General features: G+C 30.6%; 1 pseudogene; it reads left to right on the forward strand.

The window, feature by feature from the left end:
* The first annotated feature begins 1,567 nt into the window (after positions 1 to 1,567).
* LOC149542519 (protein TOPLESS-RELATED PROTEIN 2-like) lies at positions 1,568 to 5,344 on the forward strand (annotated as a pseudogene).
* Positions 5,345 to 15,345: the final 10,001 nt, after the last annotated feature.

A 15,345-nucleotide genomic window follows, 5' to 3' on the forward strand; every position in this document is an offset into this window, starting at 1 on the left:
AGACATTGGCATCACCAAAGAAGAAATAGTATCAAATTGGAGAATAATATAAATTGACAAATTCTCTCCTTGGCACATTAATAGAATTGATAGCATGCCCACAAATGAAGAAAATGATGACACTGACAATGATGATCTTGAAGTTCAACAAGACATAGACCTATACAAATGGGAATTACTCTCCCAAATGGGAGCATCCAAAAACTTTACAATCAATGAGATTGACCTTCTTGGAAAATGATACATTGATATTAATCACAATTGGAATGCAAATGACATTTGCCTTACACTACAGGAATTTGCAAAAAAATTTATCTCTACAATCAAATTACAAACAAATGGCAACAATTTTCATTCAAAAGTTACACAAACAAGCAACAACCTTGCCCCCAAACAACAATTAGCTTTATACATCATAAAACAACATTACACAAGCCCATTCCAAAAAGAACCTTTGCAGATGATCATCCAAGGAACAATAGGCACTGGAAAGTCCTAACTCATTGACTATCTTAGGAAAACCATTAACGTAAGAGAAAACAATGACAAGAAACCATTGCTCACACTAGCACCTACAAGAGTTGCAGCTTACAATATACAAGCATCAACAATCCACACATGCCTTCGAATCCCAATAAATGAAATGCATATGTTGCAAGGGCAATCATTAACAAACCTTCAAGAAGACTTCAAACATATTAAATACATATTTATAGACAAGATGAGCTTCTTAGGACCAAAACTTTTCATAAAAATAGACAATCACTTACATGATGACTTTCTACAAAGACAACAAGAACCTTTTGGGAGAATTTCAATCATACTCATTGGTGACTTGGGCCAACTACCACCAGTCTTTTATAAGCCAATGTATGCCTCAAGATCTACAACCATCATGCTTTGGAAAATATTCAATATTATAATTACATTGGATACAATTTTCTATCAACAAGGACAAAGTCAATCACAACAACAATTCTGAGAAATCCTACATAATATTAGAAATGTTGAAGCTCTACAAGATGACTGGGAGACACTCATGACTCAAAAAAATAACTACTTAAGTGCCAAATATAGGGGATATTTTGACATAGCCACCCATCTATTTGCAACCAACAAATTCATGAAACCACACAATAAGACAATGCTAAAACAATTGAACCTCCCAATAGCACTTTGTTCAGCTAGAGTTGTTGGACCAAGGTCAAACAATCATAATGAAGATGATAAGCTTCAACAAGAGATGCTATTATGCATCGGCCAACAAATCATGTTGAAATAAACCTATGGATACAAGTTGGATTGGTAAAAAGAGCACTTGGACAAATAACAACAACCATATACAATATAAATTCAAAACCACCTAAACTACCCAGATATGTTGTTGTTAAGTTTAAAATTAGATTGGATCACCATGACATACACAAAACCCAATGAGTGTACCTATTTCACCAATTAACCAGGGGAACCATACACAACTACCACTAATTATGTCTTGGGCAATAACAATACACAAATCACAAGGACTCACACTAAAAATGGCTACAATTGACATTGGAACAAGAGAATGACAGGGTTTGAAATTTATAGCAATATCAAGAGTCAAATCTATTGATGACCTTTGAATACATCCACCATTCACTTACAAAATATATTATAAAATAGAATAATTATTACACAAGTACCAGGAAGAAGGAAGAAGCACGCCTACAGTTGTTGTCACCCCTTCAACCACCAACACTAACCACACCATGAAAACATCAGCTTCCAAAGGTAACAATCAAAACTTATATCCATTATTTTGAAACATTTCTAAATAACAACATTTGAATTGTACTTCCTTTCATTTTGTCTAATAAAAATATGCAGGTGCGTCATCCTTCAACACTTAGCAGCTTCAATACGATGATGTCTAAATCAATAGGGAAACAAATTGTAGTGTTTCTAGACTCTGATGGCACTTTGTCACCTACTATTGATGATCTTGATAAGGCTTTCATGAGTAACCAAGTAATAATGATAAGTTTCATTGTTTTGACTAATGTATAATATATTTTATCTTCATGGTGCTAAACAAGGCCTTTTATAAACTTCTCTCCTTTAATATAATATTTTTTGTCATGTTTAAATGGGTGATACAATTAGAAGTATGATAACTTTTTGATACTACTACAATCAGTGGAAGTAATTCACATAGGGAAAAGGAGCAACTATCAAAATATGGGGAGTCAAAATCTACAAGAAATGTCATGTTGATGGAGCTTAAGAAATTCATAGAGGCCAACCCTCACTTTCGGGAGAAGCTCAAATTCCTTGGACTTAAAGCATCTTGTCTCAAAGCTCTTATAAACCAGAGGTAGGCTTCTTTTTAGCTGAGTTGAGTACTTCCCAATGTTTTACTTAAGTAACAAGAGAGGGCTTAAGTGGTATTTAGTATTTATTGAATTACATAGTTTACAAGGAATTATGTGAAATAGGGGTATAGTTATAGTTATCATATACTGAATTTTGGCACTGACTTTTTATGTCCTTAGTCTAAATTGGCAGCATCACCTTTGTGAGAACCCTTGACCCAATCCTAATATCAAGACACTTTTTATAGATCATACATGTACACCGCCTAATGGAGTTTGAGCACCAACTCCTTCAAATAACCCTCTTGCAGGGCCACTCCCAAAAGGAGCAACCTTTCCTATTGCTAATCATGGTGTTTACCAACTGGTACAAAACCTTCACTCATTTAGTTTTTGTATTTTAGAATTTTTATGTTTCTTTTGATCTAATGATGTTCCTTATTGATGATAACAATGAAATCTCTTATTAATTTTATTTCATCCATTTCAAGCCACGTGTGCTCCTCCTACTTCTCTGGGGTGGATGGCAAGTCCAAATCCTTCTACTGCACATCTTGCAGTAGTTGTTGGGCTTGTATCTCTTACACCACCTCCAAATGAAGGTGAATTTACATGGAAAAAATCCTGGGACATACAAATATATATAAAATTAAATTTTTTAATTCTTTTTTTTTGCATCAAGTGCTTTTTTAAAGTGACCTAGAACACCGTCTTCAAATGGCCCCACAGTTGACTATCAATATGTTGATTCTGAGCATCTTATCATGCACATGCAAACTAATCAATCTAATGAGGGGTGTGTAAAGTATATGTTGCAAATTATTATTTCCAGTAGCAAGTCCACCGATAATTACATGAAGAATAGTTCTCAAAAATTTTCAATGCTGAAACTTCACATTTCTATTTTCTTACAAGGTGAGCTATTCGAGCACTCATACCATGTGCTCCCAAGATGATCTTCCCAAGATAGTGGCCAAACTCTTAATTAGGGATCAAATTTCATGAGTATGGGTTTTCATCCTCAACAAAAAACAATTCTATTAGGTAAATTCCTTATTATTTGAAGTTGAATGATTCTTTCAGTTTGGGAAAGGCGACTTTGGTTTTGTAAATATAGAGATTCTCAGTTTGTCTTGGAAATTTGAATTCAGTTGGAACAAATTTTGGAGACATTATAATTTGGGAGGTATCATCTAGGGAAAAGCTAGCTCAAACAACCTTTCAAGTTTGGGACATTACTACCTGCTCAATGTCAATGTAGGTAAGTGTAGTCTACTTCAATGGGCTTGAACTATAATTCATAACAAGAAATATGAAAAAATATAATTTTGTAGAGGATCATTATCCATTTCTTGTGGGGTCTATAAATTTTTATTTTTTTCATGTTGTCTTAAGTGACCCTATTAAAAGAGTCACTTGTATCCGTGAGCAGTTGTATCTGGAGCCTAGATGAACAAGTACTTGGTAAGTATTCTAACAAAAATACTTGGGTAACTTGACCTTAGTGCATTGCCACTAATAACTTTTGTTGATGTTATTATTTTTGAGTTCAATAGTATTTGCTTGGGTTAGAATTATTTCTATTCATATATTGACATACTTACATTTGTCTTGTAGTTGTTGCATTCTCCAAGCATGTTGTCCACATATATTCTTATCACATGGCAAACGTTTTAAGGCAACATCTAGAGGTTTGTTTCAACTTTGCATTCTTAAAAGACTTAAATGCAGCTTTTGGGTTTCTAATATCACTAGTATTTATCCATTTTCATATAATTCCCATAGATTGATGCACATATTGGAGACGTGAATGATAAATTGCATTTTCTCACCCTGGCAAGCAATTGTACATTATAACATGTGGGGATGACAAAACCATTAAGGTAATCTAATGTGTTAGATATATCAACTCTTTGCAATTCAGTTTATGTGAGACCAGAAGTAAATCCACCTCTTATTGTAGGTATGGAACCTAGTATCTAGTCAAAAGCAATATACATTTGAAGGCCATGAGGCACCTATATATTTAGTTTTCCCTCACCATAAAGAAAGTATCCAGGTACTTATTTTCTATAAACCTGATTGTTAGATTGACATGATAATTGAGTGTTTAAGATTTTCCATGCTAATCTTAGCTTTTGTGTTTGATTACTACCAATGTTGTGTCATCTATCCTAATTTTTTGGAAGGTGAATTGATTGTAATTCTTGTTTGTATACAATTCATTTTCTCTATAGCTATTGATGGACAGATCAAAGCTTGGCTATATGATCTTTTCGGATCTAGGGTTGATTATGATGGCCTTGGTCTATGGTGCACTATAATGGCTTATAGTGTTGATGGAGCATGGTAATAAACCTATTTATTTTTTATTTTTTTAAAATTATCTATTCTTGTTGAATGTTGATGATAATGTATCAAAAAATTCATTCAATTTTACTTTCTGCTAGGCTTTTCTCCTGTGGATCAAGTAAAGAAGGTGAATCATTCTTGGTTGAATGGAATGAAAGTGAAGAAGTAATTAAAAGAACTTATTTTGGTTTTTGGAAGTGTTTCTTGGGTGTTGTATAGTTTGATACAACAAAGAATTAGTTTTTGGTTGTTGGAGATGAATTTCTTATTAAGTTCTCGGACATGGATAACATTAATGTTTTGACAACTATAGAGGCTGAGGGTGGTTTACTTGTAAGAACTTGATAATTAATTATGAGTGTATTAGTAAGACAATGACATTTTTGGTTAATTTTTAAATTTTGTTGCTATAAGTTTCTTGATCATACCTCCATGCTTAACATTGTCACAAACTTCAAGCCAGTCCACGCCTTCGTTTCAACAAAGATGGTAACTTGCTAGTAGTCACAATAAATGATAATGACATCAAGATATTAGCTAATGTAGATGGACTTTGTTTGATTCGTATGTTGGACAACAAACCCTTTGAAGAAACTAGGTTACCTATAAAGGAAATGGTATCTAAGACAGAATCTTGATTAAATGTGTCCATTCAGTATAGGAATGCCCATCTATTGATTTTCAGAGATAAACCAAAACCCTTGCTAATTTTTTTCTTATTCTAAAGGCTCTAATTGTAAACATAATGCCGACTGTAGTTAATGCACCAATAATGGACAAGGTGTGAGTTAACTCTTTTTTTTTGTTTTATAGAAATTGTTCTACATCATTTGCAAAGACATAGAATTAAATGAATTATGTTAGAATGACACATTAATTTAGTTGGTGTTAATGCTATGTATTGTATCATACTACCTTTTAGAAATTTCTCTATACTTCTAGGATTTCATTGTGTTGGTATCTTATAGGTTGTCTGCTAATGTAGAACTTGGCATCATTGGTGGAGAAGACAATAGAAATTGAAAGTACCATGATTGAAAACAAAAAAATTCAGTGTTTCTATCCATTATTGGAATGTTGACCAACAACTAGGTTTGGACATATCACCTTTCTTTTTAGTATATAATTTGTAATTTTATAATTAACATGAATAAGAGTGTTTATAAGGAATGAAAATCCACATTGCTTCCGGATTCCCTTAAGTGAGAACCTCAAGAATTCTTATTCTTTGCAAATTGTTTTTAAATAGAGTTGGAGTGCACTTGAACAACAAATATGTATTGTATTGAAAGAGTATGAGCACCATGAAATTTGCTTAACTGAAGGGAAAATGGTAATACTTTTATAAGCAATCTTCTGCTTTATATTGAAATATTAAAGTTTTGATAAAATTACGAAATAGGCACATTGAGAGTTGCTTTCATGCAGGTTATAGAGATTCACCCACCAGTCAAGTGGGATATAAGGGGAAGGCCATTGAAAAATTACTACAATCACTTGGTGAGTTCTTTTGAAAGTGATAATTATTGTCCATTAAATAGATTTTTGAAACTTCATTAACATGTAACATTTTAGTATAAGTATTAAATTATCTTCAATTTATTAGTTGCTGACTTGCAAAGGTCAACATTTTGGGATTCTCATCTCTAATTCCCCCAGATAAACATTTGCAAACTACTCTCTTAAGAGAAACCATTCCAGGTATTACAGTATACTCTATGAAAAAGAGAGGGTTTTTTTCATATGGATTATTTGTGTTTCCCTTTAAATCTCTTTTGAATTTTATAGAGCTTTCAAAACTCCTATATTTGATATTATTACCCATGTCCTTTGTTCAAAAATTTTCATCAATGATAATTTTATATGCATACTTTGTAGGTGATGAGTTTTTTGCAATGCCTCAATCAATGTAAACAATATTTGCCAAAAGGGAGTCATTTTTCTCAAGTACAAATGGCCAATCTGAATTTACTATAGGCAACCATGGATATCAAAATGGATACTACACATAGAGAGCCCCCTATTAAAGGGTGTCTTTAATGTTATATAACGATACAAATATCTATGTAAAACATCATCATTTTGTATTTCAAATTAAATTTTTTGAAATCTAAATGTTATAGTGTATGATGGATGCATCACATTTTTCATTGATGCTTAAAATGGACATGATCTAAGTAGACAATCTTTTATTTCTTAATTTATGTTGAAGACATTTGTCTATAATATGAAAATAACTTTAACAGAATTTTTCATCAATGATAATTTTATATGCATACTTTGTAGGTGACGAGTTTCTTGCAGTGGCTCAGTCAATGTAAACAACATTTTCCAAAAGGGAGTCAACTATTTCAAGTACAAATGATCATTTTGAATTTGCTACAGGCAACCATGGTTATCAGAATGGATACTACACATAGAGAGCTCTCTATTAAAGGGTGGTTTTAAAGTTATATAACGATACAAATATCCATGTAAAACATCATCATTTTGTATTTCAAATTAAAGTTTATGAAATCTAAATGTTGTGGTGTATGATGGATGCATCACATTTTTCATTTACGCTTAAAATGGACATGATCTAAGCAGTCAATCTTTTATTTCTTAATTTATTTTGAAGAGATTTTTCTATAATATGAAAATAACTTTAACATAAATTTTCATCAATGATAATTTTATATGCATACTTTGTAGGTGATGAGTTTCTTGTAGTGCCTCAGTCAATGTAAACAACATTTGCCAAAAGGGAGTCTGTTGTCTCAAGTACAAATGGTCATTTTGAATTTGCTACATGCAACCATGGATATCAGAATGGATACTACACATAGAGAGCCCCCTATAAAAGGGTGGTTTTAAAGTTATGTAATGATACAAATATCTATGTAAAACATCATCATTTTGTATTTCAAATTAAAGTTTCTAAAATCAGAATGTTGTGGTGTGTGATGGATGCATCACCTTTTCATCTACGCTTAAAATGGACATGATCTAAGCAGTCAATCTTTTATTTCTTAATTTATTTTGAAGACATTTGTCTATAATATGAAAATAACTTTAACATGAACAGTTCTAAATGAATCATTTGAAAAGTCCACATTTCTTGATCAAGATTTATAAAATCTAACAATAGAAAAAACTTCAAAGTATCTTTTTTTTCCTAAACTTTTAAGCCGATAGATTTTAAACAATTTGTAAGACTTTTTGATTTTACAAAAAAAACCTTTTATTTTTTTCTCAATTTATTTAACTTTTGATTTTTTAAATTGATGTAGATTTTTTTAAAAAACTTTTTTAAATTTATTTTTTATATTAGTTTACTTTTTTCCTTAAATATTGTTTTTTAGTTTCTATAATTTATTTAGTCAATACAATATTTGTTAGAGACGTTGCTATTTTTTCATATTATTATTATTTAATTCTCTTCTTAATTTTTCATAATAAATTTTTTGATGGGATTTTTTAAAATGATTATTTTTCCATATTTGATTAATTGAATTTAATAAATAATATTTATTAATCTATTTAAAATATTTTAGTAAATATTATGTTATTTAAATTGAAAATTATTAATAAACTAATTTGTTCAATAAGATTATATTTAAAATCTCCACTTTTAATTACTTGTGATCTCTATTTATTTAACTTTTGAATTTTAAAATTGATTTAGGTTTTAGTTTTCAAATTATTTTATTTTTTAATATAAGTTAAGTTTTTCTTTAAATAATTATGTTAATTACAAAACAATCCTATCGGCTATTCATTGCACGTACTTAAATGTGCAACTACTAGTTTTATTTTACTTTTATATACAATCATTTCATAATGTTATTGCGAAGGACAAATTATAAAAGATTATACAATTTATTATAGAACTCACAAAAAAAACTATTTGATTTTCATGTATTACTATAAATGATATTTAATATAATATTTAAAGTTAATAATGTTAATATATAAAATATATAATAAATATAATTGTAATTTAATATATAAATAAAATTAAAAAACAAATATATTTAGATATTCAAATTTAATATACAAATACATTAAATATTTACCAAGGGGTTTAGCTTAGTTGGTTGAAGCAACGAGTTCTCATTGTGGAGACCTTGGTTCAAATCCAAAGAGGGACATCTTTGTGGAATTCTAAGTTGTGATCCTTGGTCTTCTATTTGTTGTATTTGTCTCATTGTAAAAGGTGGATTCTAAGTTGTGACTCTTGGTCTTCCAAATGTTGTTTCTAGTGTTGCTCGGAAGGAGCTTGAATAAGATTGTAATTCACATGGTGTTGCTTGAATGAGCACAAGATTTGTAAATGATTTTAATATTAAAAAAAAAAATAGTTAATATTAATTAATTGATCTAATATAATAGAAAAATCAAAATCCAAGATTTATGGTGTAAAGATTTTTTTTAAAGAAAATTTAATAAATTGAAATTCAAAAAATAAATCTCCTATCATTTAGGCAAGGAAGTATTGGACATTTATTAATATATTTCCAATTTGTTTGTAAGGGCCGACCCCCTTCTTTGATTGCTTTTTAATTCAACAACAATCAAATGTATTATTGTTAGAATTCTTTAGATAATTAGAAAGTGTGTTGGAATAGATAGAAAATCATGTTCACAAGTTATAGGTTTTCATTTATATTTTTCAATGACAAAGATGAACAATTCAAATTAAAATTTTTAGTTTTTATATAAATATTTGTTAAAACGACAATTTTTTTTTATACTTCTCATTTATGTATTTATATATCTATATATATTTATATACTGCTATATTTCAATGTTTTTAATTCTAACGTAAAACTATTTACCCCTTCCATACTCCTCTAAATTCTTCATCTTTATTTTACATCTTAACTCTATATTTTCTCACTTCTTTTGGTAGGAGCTCTTGTTTTATATTTCGTGTTGGATGACTTTCATGACATTAAAAGATTAAAATAAATGATAATAGTAGAAGATGAAATTGGAAACATTATTTGTAATATGACAAGGGCATTTTTGTGTGCACTTGTTGTTCTCTATCATAAATAAATGAGATTTTTGAAAGATATGCAAATTAAATTTAAAAAATATTGAATATACAAACTATTTTGCTAATGTATTATATGTTATTGTTATGTAAGGTGCAGTGCATATCACATTTAGAAACATATAAAATAATTGCTATAATTACCAAAAGCTATTGAAATTTACTTAAGACAAGTTTTTATACTAATGATGTAGGAGCATCGAGCTTGGATTTTGGTGGAGTTATGGTTTGCATGATTGGGGATATGTTTGAGTCATATTGGGGAACATTTCCTTAGGAGCACATGGGGATTGGATGGATCGTGTTGAAGTTGTCATTTTACCTCATGGCTGGAGCTGTATTTTTTGGTTTCTGTAGGCTACTTGCAGGTTTTGTAACTAATTATCCTTAATAAATGAGTGGGTGTTTCTTTCAATAATTGAAGAGGTCCTAGATTAATACCTTCAGTTAAAGGTGAAAGTCCTAATTCATTATGAGTTAGGAGATATGACCATTCTCCTAGGGTATCTATTTTCTGTCAGTTTACACGTTTGATTTTCGCACATGACTTTCGAGTTTTGTAGAAAATTATTCTTAAGGGATAAGCCTTTGTGCACTTGAGGTCCTAAAGAGGACCTAAAATAATATCTTGAGTTAATAGCATAGGTCTTAATTCAATTAGAGTTGGGAGATATCAGGATTTTCCTCGGATATCAATTTTTGACCAGTTTTCACAAAACATGTGGAGTTTTTCATCTTGCATGATTTTGTATGATAAAATGAGATCTTATTAAGTTAGGGACATGTTATTGGGTCATGTGTGAACTTAAATATAACTTTTCACTAATTTTGTTGTTGTTTTCTCTAGTTTTGGTTTACTCTTCCGAGGTGGACCTATAATGTAATTACATGCTTGACTAGTCGACTTGTGGCTTAGCTAGCTATAGAAGGAGCTTGTGTTGATGTAGAAACCATTAGGGTACTAGATGATAAGTGGTATATAATTAGAGGATGATTATTGTAGATCATGATTTTGAGGATTCGATATTATCAGTAGAGGAGTAGTTGAGTTAGAGTTTGGAGTAGAGATAGTGGCTACGATTTAGAAACAAGGAGGTTTCTTGGTGGCTTGTGAGCACAAATTGAGATCTTGGAGGTTTCTACTAGATTTTTGTTGTGTTATAGATCTAGGATAGCTAGGATTTGAGTTGGATCTTGAGGGTCTTGCAAAACTATTTTAATTTCTTTGTATTTGGCCATAACTGGGAAGGCCTTACAGCCTGACATATTGAGTGTAATCAGTTATTTTATAAATAACAAGTTATGAATTGGTATCAGATCTTGTATTGTTGTATTGTTTCTACAATGTGGTTATTTTTTGGGGGCTAGGACTCCTTTGGGGATTTTCCTTCCTTTCACTGCATTAGGTGGTATCAAAGTATTGTTGTTTCTGACTGTGCAGACAAATCACTAAAGTTAAGGCTATTTGCACCAAGACCTTGGATTGAGAGGAGTTGATATGAGAAGATATTGATCTTGTAGTGGATTGTTCTTTCTAGAATCCTAGGTTGTGAGGTGGCAGATTGTAATTTTGACTTGCAATTACAAAGTACTTGCAGATCGATTGATGGATGCAAAAATAAAAGGTTGATCTTGGTTGATCGTAGAGAGTTTGTGGATTTCATATCTGTGTTCATGGACTTTTAATTTGGTTCTTGATTGTTCGTGCGAGGTGATAGGTTGTGATCTAACTTGCAGACAATTTGAGTTTCCATAAGGAGTGTGGGAAGGATGTTTTGTAGAGGGTTTATGAAAATCTTGGAAGATGGCTCAAAGAGGATTGGACCCTGAGATGATTGCAAATCTTCATGATGTGGTGGAGAGAAGGATTAATGAGATAATAACTCCGATGGACATTATTGTAGATGCTACTTTTTCTAAAAGAGTTGAGAAACAAAAGAAGGAAGTTAATATACTATTGTAGTTGGAGTTTACCAATTTGGAAGAGATTTGTTTGGCCAATTAGAAGACTTGTTCGAGAGAGAAGATGACATAGCAAGGTCGACGAGGAAGATGTTTGTTTTGTTGATCAGTTTGTAGAATCTGATATAGAACTTGTAGAGCAACTTGAGGCTGTTGCTGAGGATATTCCTAACCTTGTTGATGTTGGGATGGAGATTTATTTTCATGATCAGTTGGTTGAGTCTTACATGGAAATTGCAAAGCACTTGGTCATGGATAATCAGCTTGTTGTTAGTGATGACTTACATGTTGCAGAGCATCTTGTTGTGAGCAATGAGATTGTTGATAATGAGGATTTGCATATGTTTGGTGATATGGATTTGAATTCATATGTTGTTTCTAATATGATTGAGGGCAATCGATATTTCTATTGATGTGGAGTTTTATGTTGCTGGTGTGGATTCACTAGTTGCTAATTTGGTTTTGGATCTACATGATACTACGGATCTGTATGTTCTTGATTTGCCTATGGTTGACATGGCTAAGGATTTTCATGTTTTTCTTATTGGGGATTTGAACTTACATGGTTCTAACTTGGTTTTGGATTTACATGATGTTGCTAACATGGAGTACATGTTTGAGGATATTATTGTTGTTGGTTGTGATCACTTGTGGAAATTCTTGGTGAAGCATTATGTTCATTTTTTTCCTGGGAGTGAGCATGTTGATTGGGTTGCTGAGATTTATTTGATTCTGATGTTTTAGTGGATGAAGCATAGATGGTTTATTTTTAGCTTTTTTCTATTGACTTTGATGGAGTGTAATCCTTTGGTAAAGATGAAGTTGGTTGCAGATCTTTCTTTGGGCATCAAAGTATGAGACATACTTTTCTATTTACTTGGGGAATCTAATGTAGGAGAATTGATCTTAGGTTTTGGTGGAGTTATGGTTTGTGTGATTTGGGATATGTTTGAGTCATATTGGGGAACCTTTTCCTTAGGAGCACATGAGGATTGGATCGATCGTGTTGAAGTTAGAGTCATTTTACCTTGTGGTTGGAACTGTATTTTCTGGTTTCTATTGGCTACTTGAAGGTTGTGTAACTAATTATCTTTAATGAATGAGAGGGTACACCTTTCAAGGATTGGAGAGGGCCTATATTACTACCTTTAGTTAAAGGCACAAGTCTTAATTCAATATTAGTTGGGAGATATGACCATTCTCCTAGGGTATCTATTTTTTGTTAGTTTATTCATCTAATTTCATTGCATGAATTTTGAGACGTGTAGAAAATTATCCTTAAGGGATAAGAATTTGTGCAATTGGTTTCTTAAATAGGACCTAAAATAATATAATGAGTTAAGAGCATAGGTCTTAATTCAATCAGAGTTGGGAGATATTGCAATTTTCCTCAAATATCAATTTTTGACCTATTTTCACAAAACATGTGGAATTTTTTTGTCTTGCGTGATTTTTTATGATGAAATGGGATTGTATTAAGTTAGGGACATGTTATTGGGTCATGTGTGGACCTAAATATAACTTTTCTTTGAGTTTTGTTCATGTTTTCTCTAGTTTTGGTTTACTCTTCCAAGCTGGACCTATAATGTAAAAATGCTTGACTAACCGACTTGTGGCTTAGCTGGCTATATAAGGAGCTTGTTTTGATGTGGAAATTATTAGGGTGCTGGATGATTAGAGGTGGATCATTGGAGGATGATTATTTTGGATCATAATTTTGAGGATTCAATATTATCAGTAGAGGAGTAGATGAGATAGAGAATTTGGAGCAGAGCTATTGGCTGCAATTTAGAAATAAGGAGGTCGCTTGGTGGCTTGCAAGCACAAGTTGAGATCTTGGAGGTTTCTACCAAATTGTTGTTATGTTACAGATCTAGGCTAGCTAGGATTTGAGTTGGATCTTGAGTGTCTTGCAGAACTATTTTAATTTCTTTGTATTTGGCCATAACTAGGAAGGCCTTATAGCCTGACACATTGACTATATATAATCAGTTATTATATAAATAAAGAGTTGTGAATTGGTATTAGATCTTGCATTGTTGTATTGTTTATGTTGTGTGGTTATTTTTTGGGGGCTAGGACATCTCCTTAGGGGATTCTCCTGGCTTGCACTGCATCACTAAACAAATAGGCTAGAAAAAACACAAGTAACTTTGTATATATGTCCAACCATAAAAGATTTAAAAATTTAAATGACAACTCTAAAATCACAAATTTACAATAGAAGTTGAAAAGAGGATTTTAAATACTATTTGATAACATTACCATATTCTATATGAATGTAGCTTATATTTTCTATATGAGTTTAAAGAAGAAGAAGAAATCAATATTAATTTTTTGAAGTGTACAAAATATAAAACAAAAAATTTAAATTAATTGCACCAATTAAATATATTTCTATTATACAATTATAAAAATAATTTAATCTAATAATGATGATAACTTCAATAACAAGAGCTGTTGTAGAGCTTGAGTGTGCCTTTTGGAAAAGAGAAGTCAATGACTTTTCTGAAAAATGGAATCAAATATGCCAACTTAATATGTAAATCATGATGGATTTACTTTTTCAATGTGTGGATTGAATCTTTGTTGGCTTAGATAGAGGTGTAAAGTTGAAGTTTCATTACCGCCTCTTATGTTTGCACCTCTTTTTCTACAATTTATTCGAAAGAATTATAAAAATTATAAAAAATCTTAAGTTATATTTGTAATGTTTTTTAATTTATTATTTATTATTTATTATTTTGTAAAGACTATTAAATGTTTCTAATTGGTTGGTGATATTTTTGCTAGTGATTTTTTTTTCATTTTTTCTTTGGAAAAATTCAAAATATTCTTACATCACTTTGTATAAGATTGATATTTGCTATGGTGTATGCATTTTTAAGATACTAAATTAAAATGTAAAAATAATTATTTTTCTAATATGAATATGAGATTTTACTTTTCATAAAACTTCACTTTAATATCTATAAAATTTAACATACAACTATATCTGTGTGTCTATATATTATAAACCATAGTTAGAAATAAGAAAAGAAAATGTGCACTGATGGAAAATAGTTAGAAAACTAAATAATCACTTGAACAAATTAAAGATATCGCGATTTTGTACATGTAAGGTTTTGTATCCTAGAACCGCCTAACTTTTAGTAACATAGTTAGCTTCTACAAATATAAGTATTTAATTATTTTAATACTTATAAAAGTGAAAATTGGAGCATGTAGCTTTTAATATTTTTAACATTCTTTTAGCAAGTCATGCATCTAGAATCTTGTTAGAAAATGGTAAGAATTACCTAAGATGTAGTTGTAATTGGCTAAGTATTGTATTTCTAGTTTTAAAATTATTGTTATTAGGATGTAAATATTATAATACTTATATGTCAAAACCACGCTCATTAATCTTTAGACTAATTCTTAAATCATAAAAACATCTTAAAAAATGCTAAACCTTATTTTCATAATAGTCATTTCTCTTAGGATTATGCAAATGCTATATTATATAAAAGTTATATTTTTAAATTTTTTGTCAAATTATATTTGTTTAGTAATTGTGCTTTTAGATTTGGTTGTGTAATTTTATTTTTTTTAAATATAGTACAATTCAATGAAAAGGTACATTTTTCAAAACTT

Source organism: Cupressus sempervirens, chromosome 8, assembly GCF_028749045.1.
Source record: "Cupressus sempervirens isolate cs-2001-9-10 chromosome 8, ASM2874904v1, whole genome shotgun sequence".
NCBI lineage: Eukaryota > Viridiplantae > Streptophyta > Pinopsida > Cupressales > Cupressaceae > Cupressus > Cupressus sempervirens.